Here is an 11,559-nt window from a genome sequence, read left to right as displayed (position 1 = left end):
GGGTAAAACAAGGCAAAAAAAAAAAAACTGGCAGCATGACAGGAGGAAAACGACAATGAATCGACGTAGACAGAGGGAAGACAGGAGATTAAATACACACACTAACGACACAACAAGACACACCTGGGGCAAGACACAAGTGGCCGAGGGCACTGATTGGTTGACACGAGGAAGGGCAGGATTACATTTGACAAGACCAAGGGAGACACACAAGTAAAAACAGAACCTAAACATGACACACATCAGCATTCTTAGAAAATGTTTATTTTTAACAACAATAAATAACTGAAAAAATACATTTAAATTTTTTTGCTGCCTATTAAAACAAAAACAGTAGATTAGACAGACTTAAAATAGCGCCTGGGCACTATGTATAACACATTTCTTTCCATTTCAACCATACTTACAGGTGAAATGTTTGTCCCCAGCCTTTAAACTGGCGATTTGTGCAGTACGTTTCTTGGGAGTCACAAGATGGCGGCCGCACGGTTTCAAAAGTCTCGGCCTATGGCCTCTCCAGCGGGCGGCCGTGGATGGCGGGGCTCGCAGGAGCTCCCCGCCCTGCCGCGGACCGGAGCCCCGGGTTGGGGAGGCCGGCGGTCGGTCAGTGGCGACGGAGTGTGTGCCGGTGGTTCCCGGCGGCGGTGACGACCGAGAGGCTCGACCGCCACGCCCCGCGGGGCCTCCGCCACGCTCGCCGCCCCCTCGTTTCGGCCTCCCCTTTCCCCACGTCCACTCAACCTGGTCCAGGCCGGGCTACTAACTAGACATATAGATGTTTAAAAAAGGCATTATCCTATGAATGTAATAAGGCTTAACGCACTTGTGAGGAACCAGTAAAATTAAGGTAAAAAAATGTTGCCAAAATATGACTGTCAAACACTACCCGTGCAACAGCAATCTGTCAGATGGGTCAATAATGTGGCCCAGTCTAAACAGAGTCTGATCGGATATGGACACTTGCTAAAAACAGTGTGGACAGCCAGCCTTAAAAATTGGATTTGAGGAGGAATCCGATTAGAATGGGATATGATTCTGAGCAGACTGAGTACAGTTTAGCAGATAGCAAACAATCCCTCAAAAAGTGTCCAATGTTGCTGGTTTCAAGTCGTTTATTACCCTCCAGTTGAGGTTAACTGTAAAACTAAACACACAAAACCAAGAGAATTACACACAGTGCAAACCCACGTTGTTTAGCTTGTTTCCCCAAACGTAGTTAGCTCAAGGCTAATACACAATGGAAAGCCCTTTTGACCCACTAATGCTAATTAGTGTGATACTGGCGGCATTTTTATCACTCAAAAGAACAGCTATTTATACAAAAAAGCTCAAAAATGTGTACCAAGAATCATCTTAACATTACTCACCGGCATATGCTCTTCCTCCGCTGCAAAAAAAAACTTTTATTGTCATAACTTGATGTGACTTTTTCTTCTTCTACTCTCTAATGTGGCTACAACTTAACAATGTATCAGAACGGGTGGAACCACACTGCCCCTAAGTGGCCAAATTTTGGACAGCATGAACAGTGCTCCCAATAAAGGCACACAAAATTAAGGTCAATGCAGTATAAATGAAAAAATAAATATATACAATCAATTTTGGGACATTTTTTATCGGGTTTGAATTATAGTAAATGAAAATCTCGATTGTTATGTGAATCGATTTTTTTGGGCACACCTCCAGTGTGAATGCTTGTCTCTCATATCTGCCACACAATAAGCATTGTCATCCAAGAATCAATGGTGTTTGAGAAGACAGGAGTTTTTGATTGTGTTCTGTTTTGAATGGAGTGTCTCTTGATGGCTTCTTGATTAAGCTGATGTCACCGTCACGCTGGCCGGGTCACACGGCGTGCCATGGGCCCGTCACACGATGAGCGCCGCCGACGCCGAGCTCTCCTGGCACATCGCACTGCGGACACCGACTGGTGGAACTACGTGACGTATTTTGCATACGATGGCACAGATAAAGGAGGAATTTGCGCGTGGGTGGCTTTAAATGTGCAAAGACTTCCGCAGTGACATTTTTTTCGCCATTCACTATGCAAGGTAGAATGAAGGCTTCTATTGCATGCATCATTTCAATTCCATAATAGCTTGCTGTTTGTAGCCATGAAAAAACAACTCAAACAAAAAGTATTCAAACTAAGGCCTTTTGCAATAATGACAGCATTGTGGTCGACGTCTCATCTAAAACAACAGGAAAAGCCTCCCTCGCCCTCCCTGTTTACTTCCTGGTAGGCTGTTAGGGCAGCTCTTCCAAAAATGAGCAAGATTGAACTAGTTCACTGTTGTCTTTGCGTGGTGCCTCTCGGACCTTTCTTTCTTTCACAAAAGGCCTTAACTCGTTCACTGCCATCGACTGCTATAGAAGTCAAAAATTAATTTGAACTATTTCTATTAGTTTAACAATTTTCCCACTTTTGTTAACAAGAGTATGAATACCTATTTTTTTTTTATCGTATTAGAACAGATGTAAAATGTGTGATTAATTGTGAGTTAACTAGTGCAGTCATGCGATTAATTACGCTTAAAAATTCTAATCGCCTAATTTTTAATAATCTTTTCTTAAAAAAAAAAGATTATTAAAATTTAAAAAGAAAAGATTATAAAAAATTAGGGGCATCAGGCGATTACAATTTGTAATCCTAATTAATCGCATGACTTCACGAGTTAACTCACGATTAATCACAAATGTAATATCTGTTCTAAATGTACCAAAAAAAATTCTAGGCTTTCATACTCTTGTTAACAAAAAGGTAAAAAAAAATAATAATAAATAAATTGAAACTAGTAGAAATAGTTCCAATTAATTTTTGACGTCTATTGCTGTCAATGGCAGTGAATGATTGTGACTCCCATTTCAGACACTAAATTACACTTGATTTTAAAATTCAAACGTCGACTCGATGCGTCACTTTTCCCCCAATTTAAAAGCGACAGTCAGGCAGCTAAAAACGAGTTGCCTGCTGTGTGATTCTACTATGATGACGTGACAAAAGCTCCATCCTCAAACATCTCCTCAGTGCAGACTTTGAAGCAAGCATTGTGCAAGTTTTACACAAGGGACGCGGCGTTGTTTTGTTCCTTACGAGTCAGCTGCAACGAGTCAGCGAAAGTAGAGGAAACAGCCGTTTCCTTGAGTCTCGACATCTTATTTCCCCTTGCTAAATTCAGTTGTACAGGGCCCTGCAATCCAATGTGCACTGACTGACCGCAACAGCAGGTACGCCATAGTGCAGAGTAGAGATCCAATCCAGTACCAACACAATTTGATTGGATCTCTGGCTACGCCCCCTGGCCTTAGGGTCTTTTCCCTTCAGGGGTCGCCACAGCCAATCAGTTGCCTCCATCCAACCCTGTCCTCTGCATCCTCTGCTCTCACACCAACAACCTTCATGTCCTCTTTAACTACGTCCATAAACCTCCTCTTTGGTCTTCCTCTAGACCTCCTCCTCCTTCCGCCCCTGGCCTTAGTGTAACAAATGCAAACCGTGACTTTAAAACCAAAGTACTGTATGCACCAAATGTGCAATTGGAGATTTGTGCGGTCTCATCATCACAACCAGACTCTTGAGGGCAACCATAACAACGATTCCTTGCGGCCAAGTGGGTTATATTACAACTTCATTGTGAACACTGCATCCGCATCATGTTTTGGAAAAATATATATTTGGACCACTCGATTGCAAAACTCGAACAATACGCGATTGTTTCTTCAGATTTTTGTTCTCACGCTCAGAGTCTTTGTCTCCGGTTTCATGCCAGTTTTTCTTTTCTGCTTTCTATTAGTCTCTATGCACCGATACAGCAACGGAACACTTGTAATCAGATAAGGTAGAGAACAGCAATAGAATTTTTTTATTTTATTTTTTGCGTAACAGGATGTTAAAATGAATAGCAGGCCTCAGATAATGAAATGCTTGAAGCAATCATGAAAAAAATAGGGAAAATATTGGAGTAATGAATCCATATAAATGACATATGATTTGGTGGATGGGGGGGGGGGGGTACTTTAAAAAGGTAATCATTACAGTTACAAGTTACTTGCTAAAAAATGTAGTTAGTAACGTAATCCAAGTACCATAATATTAAAGTAATGTAACTGGATTACTTTTGGATTACTCCAATATTGAGTATGCTCATGAAGACAAAATAAAAATAAATATCACCACAATATATATTCTATACAATGTGCTCCTGCTATTTGCGGGTGATAGGGACCTGCCTGCAAAAATCCTTGTGTAATTAAAAAGCATGTAGGCTATTGATAGATAGATAGATAGATAGATAGATAGATAGATAGATAGATAGATAGATAGATAGATAGATAGATAGATAGATAGATAGATAGATAGATAGATCCAACGAGGATGACGATGCGTGACATAAACTGCAAAATGAAATTTTATCCCAGTCACAAGTTTAGCCGTGTATATGTTGTGTATGATGTTTAAATCGTGAATTGGTGAGAGGAAGATTTGTTTGGAAGGTGTAACTCACATTATGGTTGTAGGCTAGCGGGCTAGCTAGCAAGAAGCTACAGCGCGTAGCATGCCGCTGGACTCTCAGCTCAAACTTTCGCTCCGAGTAAGTTCCAGTTGATACCGGTCGCCATTTCCTCCTCCCGTTCGTGAAGCGTTTTCAAACTGCCCGCGTGTGGAGGACACGACGAGTCAGTTCGTTCGTTCCCCCCTCCCCGACATGAAGCTAAATGTACATGTAATCTGATTAAATGTTCTCTCCCGTAACTGTAATGGAATACTGTTTAAAAAAATTGCAAGCCGATTACGTAACGGCGGTACATGCATTCCGTTACTCCCCAAGCCTGTCAACAAGCAAATGCAAAATGCAAAGAACATGTCTACCTTTTGTTGTGTTGTAAATGTTGATCTATTTACATTAAGTCCCTGGTGATTAACGGCGGTGAACAAAAGCTTCCCTTGAGTTACATAACCGGCTTTGAGGCCAACGTTTATCTTAGAAGTTGTGGAGCTGTCATATGGATTGTGTTAAGACCATCTCAAGAACATTTCTATGTTAATGTTCTCCGGACAAACTTTGAGAGAAGACGTTGCAAAGTGTACAAGCTCACGTGGCCATTGGGGGAAGTCGATGCATTAACATCATTTGTTTTTTGTGGGGGTGTCACAATGTGTTGGGTGCACAGGAACAATCAAACCAGCATGAGGGAGAAAAGGGCAAAGCGGACAATAACCAGGCTGTCCCCCCACCACCACCATCACCACCACCCCCACTGTCGGCCCCACGCCACATAAAGACCTGATTATCCAACCTCTTCTCTTTTCCTCTCCTGTTGGTTGGCCTGGCAGAGTGGACAGAGAGTGCTTGCAGTCTTTCCTGTCTTCTGTGGAGCAGCGGGGACTCTCATGGCGTCTCGGCATTTTAAAAGCTCGCTGCAGCATTGGCGAGCCACTGTGGGAAAGTCATTAAAATGTAGAGTGTCACTCTTTTTTTTTTTTTTTGTTTCTAAGGGATTCCTGAAAAAAGGCGTCCATAAAGGCAATGGATGCTAATGCTGGTAGCCGCTGCCATGGTAAACCGTCAGACTGACAAAACACTGAGCTGGTCGGCAGCTCGATACTTCCTCTTTTGTACAGGTGGTCTATACGTTCATGAGGAAGGACTTTTCAGGGCGACATGAGCAAATGTCTTAATCAGTCAAGAGATACTTTCTCCCTTCAATGCATGTTAGCTGCACAGCTCACTTAACAGTAGCAAAAGCAGCTGTTATTAACGCAGTGTTGGGCATATAAGTTACATCTCTGAAAGTCATAAGTAAGTCTCATATATATATATATATATATATATATATATATTAGTGATGCACCGAATATTTGGCCACCGAAAATTTTCGGCCGAAAATGGCTATTTTTGCCATTTTCGACATTCGACCAAAATAAAATTAAAGCCGAAAGAATATGAAATATAATATAAACTAGGTTGTGGTGACGCAAGCAAAAAACCACTGCAAGCAAGCATCTGTTTGAATTAAACAGCGAACGCGGGGGTGAGTGTCCCCTCGCTTCTCGCTGGCTTTTCACCGTGTGAGTTTGCACCGGTCGGTCGCAGCAGCTCCCAGGGTCATTGCGCACACCGGAGGAGAGGGGCGTCGTACAACATTTAAGTGGGTCGAAAAAAGACAGAACTGCCGTGTATTGCAGTACAGGTGAGCCACTCTTTCTCCTGCAGCGCCTTCCCTTTTTAAAAAAAATAATAAAAGCCCCTCAAACGCTTCCACTTTTTCACCGGCATCCCGTCGGCCGTGCTAATACTTTAGCTAATGCTAGCACTTTTGCTATCAAGAGCGTTTTAAACACGGAATCACTTAGCGCTATCTCCGGGTGGCGACACACCTGCACAGGACGCTGTGTGTGACTTTGCAGTTTGTTCCCGAAGACGATTAGCTGGTGCGAACAAATGTATGTTTATTTTTAAACGTTGGTGAATATGTGAATGGGTCGATTTTAAGTGCGCCGCACCTTGTCCCGCCGCACGCGTCCGGCCCCGCCTGCGTGAACTACATTGACTATAAAGTTGCAATCGCACCGCCAGAAAATGCTCAACCCTCGTTTGGTGTTTAATGTAACATTAGCCAACATGTCTGCGGTGTGGGCCCATTTCAATTTTATATTGTGCTTGGTTAAAATGCCAGTGCTAAATAAATCTTTTATAATAATATTATAATTTAAATTAATTATAATAAATGCAATGATAGTAAAAATTGGCATAGTTTTTTCCCCCCGTTTCGGTTTTCGGCCAACCATTTTCATTTCGGTGCATCCCTAATATATATATATATCCTGATTATCATGCCGACGCATAGCCCCTGTCTTGAATGCTGACATGACAGCCATATTGGATGTGGCAAAATGAAGGCATCTGTGACTGGACATGTATCAATGGTTTTACTGTGGTATGGTAAATGGACTTTCTCTTATATACTGCTTTTCTACCTTAGGTACTCTAAGCGCTTTAACACTCTTCGACAACCACCTGAGCCATGCCGCTCCAAACTCATGGGATTACGATTTAACCATTACTTTTGATTGTATTTTTACACCATTTTCCCAAACTATTTTGTGACTTATACTATGGGTTAGGGATAAAAGTAAAGGGGGGGGGGGCTGGGGAGGTTTGGGTTAGAGTTTGGCTCCTGTTATTTTATTTATTTATTTATTTTTAAAAAAAAAATTGTAGAAAACTGGCAACATTTGCATGGTGGAGTGTGAAGGATCCAAGAGCAAGGAAGTCGGGAGCAGGAGTAATCTCAATGAAGAACTTATTATGGCATGTGGAATAATAAAAATAATAATAATCAAAAGTAAGTAAAGAATTTAAAAAAAAACCTGACGAGACCACAAGGAACACCTGGACAAGACAATGGCTGAGGGAGCGAGTCAACACAAAGAGCATGGCTGACGAGAACAGGTAGAAACGAGTAAGACAAGACACAAACATGAAACAAAATTAAATACAATCTAAACAACAACAAAACATAGACCGTGACAAAAACTAGTCAGGTTGTATTTTGGAATGTGCTTTTAAAAAACAACAATAACAAAAGGTACTACATATCAGTTTTTGGACTCCCAAGTTAAACTAGACGATGCATTGCAAAGTATAAAATGTTGCATTCTCAAACAAAAACGACTCACATGGCATGACAGACCACCAGTGCAGAGCATAAAAGGACCAAGGTTCACTAAGTGGCCTATTTGAGTTCGATTGACTGCTTAAGCTGCTTCCTGTGCCACGCAATAAAACAAAGCTTGACATCATTCATATGCTGAATACGCATATGACCACCTCGATGTGGAGCAGAGAAACCAGTCTGAAGCAGTCTGCAGAGATGAGTTTCTCATTCTGTCACGGGGGCTACTGTGAGAAAGCAGAACCCTCTGCTGGCGATTACTGGCATGACATGTTGTTTACCAAGCCGTTACCACCAGGAGGGCCCAATACACTATTCAGGAGGGGGCTCGTTTTGTTCTGTAACGTGTGTCACAATGTACAGTACACGATGCACACGTTTTCACTCCACAAAAGTTACACAACTTTTACTTCAATGACCCCATGTCACAAAAATAACAGCGCTTTAAATATAGCTTCTATTTTTGGGTCTGTGTCGATTGGATAAACAAACCACAGGCTATAGACAAATATCATACAAGATAACATTCAAAGAACGGGTCAACGGCATCGAGTCAGGCTGGGGAGGCGCGTGCACAGCTGTCCGTGGAAAGCATTGATTTGATAAATGCTTGTCAACGGTCATTGATCCGTGCATCGCGCTATTAAAGCATTGCGAGTGGATCTCATGTGTGCCACTTCAATTCTCAAATATGGGGTTGCTGAAATAACTGAAGGCCCAAAATAAAACAAACATTAATCGAGGTTGAATAAACGTGTTGGGAGAATAAACACTAAATAAAAATGTTTTGATTTGCTACAAAGTTTGTGTACACTGAGTCTTTTCTGGGTCAAATTTGACTGGAATTTTGAAACTGTCATGTACAGTGAGGACGATGTTCATGGGGGAATTTGAAACAGTCCCAAAACTGACTTGTTGGTCAAGTGTATCTCGAAACAGTAAAAACAAACATTTTCTCTAAAACATTGAACATTTTATGAATGTCCAACAGATGTTGCATACATTATGAAAAAAAGCTATAGTTTCTAATGTGATGTAGACCAGGGATGGGCAACTGGCGGTCTGCAGTGGTCCCTTAATTGATTTCAAGGATCTTTGCAATGGTCTTTGCAGGGGTCCGCACACTCTGCTATAAAGGGAAGATAAAAGCTGATAGGTGCAGTCAGAGTAACACAGTCAGGGCTCTTCGTACTCATCTGGGCATTGGTGGAGCATGCATGATGTAGAAAAAGCTGTAATATTACCTTTTTAAACTGCACAATACACCTTTAAAAAATAAAAATAAGGGGGGGGGGGAAATATATATGTATTTTTCAAATTGTTATTTTCTACAAACGCCCAAAAATCTTTAAAAAACAAAACAAAAATGAAAACAAAACCGCTGACAAACATTCAATAGGCCTCCATGAAAATGGGGGGAAAAATATTGCAAAAAAAGCCCCTCCCTCCCTCCTCAACCCCGAAAAAATTGTGAAAAAAGTCTTGATGTATTATTTTTATTCTATAATTTTTTTTAAATCTGCGAATATGCAAATCCACGCATGCCTAGCTGTGAATATGCAGGGATCGACTGTAGTTTGAAGTTGTAATATCACAATTCACCACTAGATGGCAGATGTCTTAGTTGCATTTACCAGGTCTTATACCACCCTATACTCCAACATGAGTCTAATTTTTTTTAATCATACATAGCACCTCTACAATATTACAATTCTTAGTGAGTTGATCATTCTTGCCAAAATAAAAAATAAAATAAAATAAAAAATATATACAAATTATTGCACTTAAATGACAGTTTGCTGTTCAGCAGTTTTGTGCCATCGTTGAATAATAATTCTTATGCAAGACTTTGCACTGGGGGGGGGGGGGGCTTTATGTGTCTAATTTGTTCTTCCAAACCCTTCATTGTTATACATGCATAGAAAAATGCAAAATGTAAATAAAACATACAAGCATGTATTTTGCAAATATGCATACATTTTGTTTAAAGTGGCATTGTTGTCATACATATTTTGAGGAAGTGCGCGGTCCCCTGTGAACCCCCCAGTAGCACTGATTACAAATTGTGGCCCCCTCCAGCAAATAAGTTGCCCATCCTTGATATCGACAATTATTTTTTAGGATATTATTGGCCCACAAAATGAACCGTAAAGGGTTAAATATATCTTCTCAAAGGTTTCGTTTGTGAAATTGGTCCTACAATGTCCTCTGAAGAGTATTTTGGGGTCAAGAAATGTCCACAATCTTGAAGATACACTCACCGGTATCAAGCACGCAACGTGCGCTTTCATCATGCAATGCAACACGACACCTTTTGTTTGATTTGAATCCGACAGTGCATTCAGGCCTGCTTCATTTCAGTCCCATCACAAAGACTCATCAGCTCCTTCCACCCGCCCTCCCAGTCTGGCTGCAGAAGCGGAGTGAACTGGGTTAGGCTTATATAACCAGTGTCTGTTCTCATAAAGACCCTCAGCCACTCGTCTTCCCCTAATCTTTTCAGCTTGATTACACTCCCCATCCCTCCGCCCATCGCGTGTTCTCACACACACAGGAACAGTGCGGCTATGGCACCACACGAACTGAGGATCCGGTTGGGAGCGGATGGCGGTGGTGGTTGTTTTGGGAGCGTTTGGGGGAGGGGGGTGAGGGGTGGGGGGCTCGCACGATTGCGCAGGTGTGAGTGCAGTGGTTTGTCGTGACAAATATGGAGCAGGTATATCAGATCTGAGCTGTTCACAGAATATCTGTCGGCTTGTAATAGGGATTATGTAAGAAGAAAATAAAAGTGTCAATATTTACTACCACAGTTACGGCATATGTCATGTTGAGCTCGTTACTAGAGCCAATAAACACTTTTATGAACTGGACACCGACACTATGGCTATGTCATTTTTTCCCCTTTGTTTTCTATCTACAAAGATTAGTGACAGGTAGTATTTTTTTCACTTTTTCCCCCGTTTTTTTCCAGCTAACTAAAGTTGATTTAAAATCCTTTTTCGAGCATTTATGGCTCAGCCAAGCCAAGGCTATCCGGTTCAATATGTAGGGCGATGAAGTGCACATTTGACAGCAGCCTAATGGGACTCAGCAGGAATCATGTTTTTTTTTTTTTTATCGCCATTGTTCCTCTGATGCTTAACCACAAAAAATCCAATTATATGCCACTGGTATGTGACAGGCTCATTGTCTTGGCTGAGTTTTCCAACCTTGCTAAGCTAGTTGGAAGCCTCAAGCGTCCATCTGCTTCATCCAACTCTTTGTATTATGTTTTTATTTTTATTTTTAAGCAGCAATTTCCGATACCACTTATATGCACAAAGTATCGTTGGCTGATATTGACAGCCTTCACAAGTACCCAATACCTTGAAAGACATTGTCAGACTTGTACTGATACCAGTATTGGTACTCCGTAGTAAATTAATCTTTAACATATTCATACCTATGGACAACCCAAGACAATGTAGTGTCCTGCTTACTAAACTTAATATGCATGCTCTAGAAGTGCACCCGGAACACTCACACGAGCACGGGGACAACATGTACAGATAGGGAGGCCCAAATCGAGAATTGATGCCCATGAAACCGAAATAGCCAACACAAAACACACAGCTGGTGCTATCTGCAATATTTGAAAGGAAATAAAGCACATTTGTATTATTCCCTTGCGTCACATAATCGGTGTGAGATGTATTTTGTGTTGACAAAAAGGCAATTTGTCAGCAAACTGACGTTCCCACCATGATAATGTTTATTGTCTGCTGACATCTACAGGCCTGACCTAAAATAACAGCCATATTTGAGTGTCAAAGACGCAGCTCTGCCGCCCACTAGTGGTAGAGATGAATACAACCAGATGGCCAACGGGAAAGGTCGTCATTT

General features: G+C 41.5%; 1 long non-coding RNA gene across 1 annotated transcript; it reads right to left on the bottom strand.

The window, feature by feature from the left end:
• Positions 1 to 272: 272 nt before the first annotated feature.
• LOC147181145 (uncharacterized) lies at positions 273 to 10,088 on the bottom strand. The gene is made up of 3 exons (XR_015095596.1): positions 9,939 to 10,088; positions 1,368 to 1,387; positions 273 to 763 (listed from the first exon to the last, which is right to left on the bottom strand). It is a non-coding gene; the product is annotated as an uncharacterized LOC147181145 (long non-coding RNA).
• Between the last annotated feature and the right edge of the window lie 1,471 nt (positions 10,089 to 11,559).

The sequence above is a fragment of the Leptonotus elevatus genome, chromosome 1 (genome assembly GCF_054856555.1).
Source record: "Leptonotus elevatus isolate MCC_2025b chromosome 1, RoL_Lele_1.0, whole genome shotgun sequence".
Taxonomy (NCBI): domain Eukaryota; kingdom Metazoa; phylum Chordata; class Actinopteri; order Syngnathiformes; family Syngnathidae; genus Leptonotus; species Leptonotus elevatus.
The sequence above is the reverse complement of the archived record's forward strand: the minus strand, read 5'-3'. Positions and strand labels throughout refer to the sequence as shown.